Raw genomic sequence first — 2,462 nt, 5'->3', positions numbered from 1 at the left:
TGTAACTACAGTCTGCTATATATACCAATACCTATACTACATATTGTAGGTACCTATAGTATATACATACCAACGTATCCCTACCTATACCTGTATAGGTTTAAAATTTTCTTTTATTTCTATTTTTCTATGATTTATTTATTTATTGGAGGAAAAATAAGGTAACGCTAATGACAATCATTATACTATATACACGAGCAAATAATTCATATACATACTATGCAAATATATAGATACATAATACTTAATAAGTTGACGACAATAATCAAAACAATTACAGTGTTTAATGTTATTGAAACACATAAGTGAGATAAAAATCATTTATTTTTTTTTCTCTTATTATAATAAATATTAGCTTCCGCTTGAATTATGTCTTCCTTGTCAAAATCTTTACCAATCCCACATAATAATTTATTAGTGGACTTACACCAATTACACGCGAAAAATCTGCACGAAAAATCGAAGATAAATTCAGTTAAATCCTTTTTGTGTTGTGGACAATCTATGAAATTTGTGTCTACTGACACATGGAGCAGTGTTTTACAGTAATTTTTTAAGTTTTTTATGTGACTTTTATTTTTTAAAACATTGTGAATTACATCCTGTATACTTGAAAACAATATTTTCATGTTCTTTGTGGGGTACGAAAGATATTTTTTATTTTTAATATATTCCCTATAACTTATATAACTATTTTCCATTTCATTTTTATCAAATAATTTGTTTTCACAATATGTACAATTTTTAATTATAGATCTGCTTTTTCTCAATAAATAACCAGTTACATACTCTAATGGAGCCTTTATAGTAGGATGGTTTTCCTTTACTTTATAATCAATTATTATGCCATCATTTATGTCTTTCAAATCTATTTCATTGATTTCGGACATTTGATTTTGATTTTGGAAGAACAATTCATCAAATGTATGAAACATAGAACAAAAATCTTCCTCGCAATTGGAACCTACTGCATAATTGCTGCTTAAATTATTTATTAATAGTGAGGCAAATGCAGCTTCGAAGGCAGCACACGTAGGTGAAACATTTCTTATGCCATGACTACGTATGCTGCCAAAAAAATTCTCAAGTACGTCTTGGTTCAAATGCCTACACCATAAAGATTTGATTTTATAATCAACAAATAATTTATCTCGTAGCAGCTCCATATTTTCTACAGTATGTAACCAGTTATTTATTGATGGCACAGTACCAGCAGACCCAGTGGCAGATACAAATTTCATAGATTTTAATATTATCTTTGATTGTGCCCACACTTTTTTGTGCAGAGAATTCGGTGTTACGCTTCTTAACAACTCTTTGCCACTTCTGGACTTTGAATTTTTAAAACTACCATTGAGAGAATCAAACAAATCATCCACAAAAATTAATAAGTCGGCTGTATCCTTCGCATCTTCAGGTAGTTTTCCATTCTCTGAAAAAAAAAAATACCAATTTAATCTGAGTTTGAGTGGATTGGATGAAATTAGCACAGACAAGACACTGCTAAAACACACACACAGAGACATAGTCACAATTAAAAATTAGCTTTGAATTAAAAATACACCACAGGAAACTGTAACCTGTTTGTTGAATAAAAATATAAATGTGTATGACTTCTTGAAAAAATATTACACTAAAATTGATTCAAATTTTGATATTATACTTATTTTACATGACACTTAATTTTGTTTGTATTATTTTTTGTGTAATACACATTAACGAGCCTGTATCCCCACTGGAACGGTCGATATTTTTGATATAATAAAAAAGTTTATGACATACTTATCTAACAAATAAAAACTAGAATAATCATAATTATTATTAAGTTTTTGAACTAGAAAGACCTGGAAAAATCAATAATATATTCAATAAGACTTACCAGCTAAATAACCCATGGTTTTACCAACTGTTTGACTGAACAATTGGGATGCATATTTCACTTTCATTTTTGGTATTTTGTCTTTATTACAATGGTTCTCAGTCAAATTTTTTATAAGTTTTAATCCTTTATAAGATGGGTTATTTTCATACAAAATTTTTATATGTTCCCACTTGGCAATTTTTTCTTCACCATCCATTATGTATTTTAAATTTTTTGTGATAAGATTATTTCGTAATCCTTTTAATAGATGCGGGATGTCATATAAGGGTATGATACACTTCCCTTCAATTTCAAATACTGAGTGTTTCAAGGTCTCATTTTTTCTTAAATATGTTTGTTTAGTTTCTTCAATTAAATAATTGATAGCGCTAGTATTTGATGTCCCTTGGTCACAAACGGTAGCCAAAACAGTAAATCCTTTATTTTGTAGTTCTTTTATTATATTTTTTATCATACATGCCAAAACAATTTTTGGAGTGCTTCCAGCTGAAAATGCATAATAAATTGGCTGCTTGTAATTTTTTACAATGCCCCTGATCATAAAAACTAGCACATGATCAGCAATTTTTCTTAACGGTTC

The sequence above is a fragment of the Melitaea cinxia genome, chromosome 19 (genome assembly GCF_905220565.1).
Source record: "Melitaea cinxia chromosome 19, ilMelCinx1.1, whole genome shotgun sequence".
Lineage (NCBI taxonomy): Eukaryota > Metazoa > Arthropoda > Insecta > Lepidoptera > Nymphalidae > Melitaea > Melitaea cinxia.
This window is presented reverse-complemented; position numbering follows the sequence as displayed.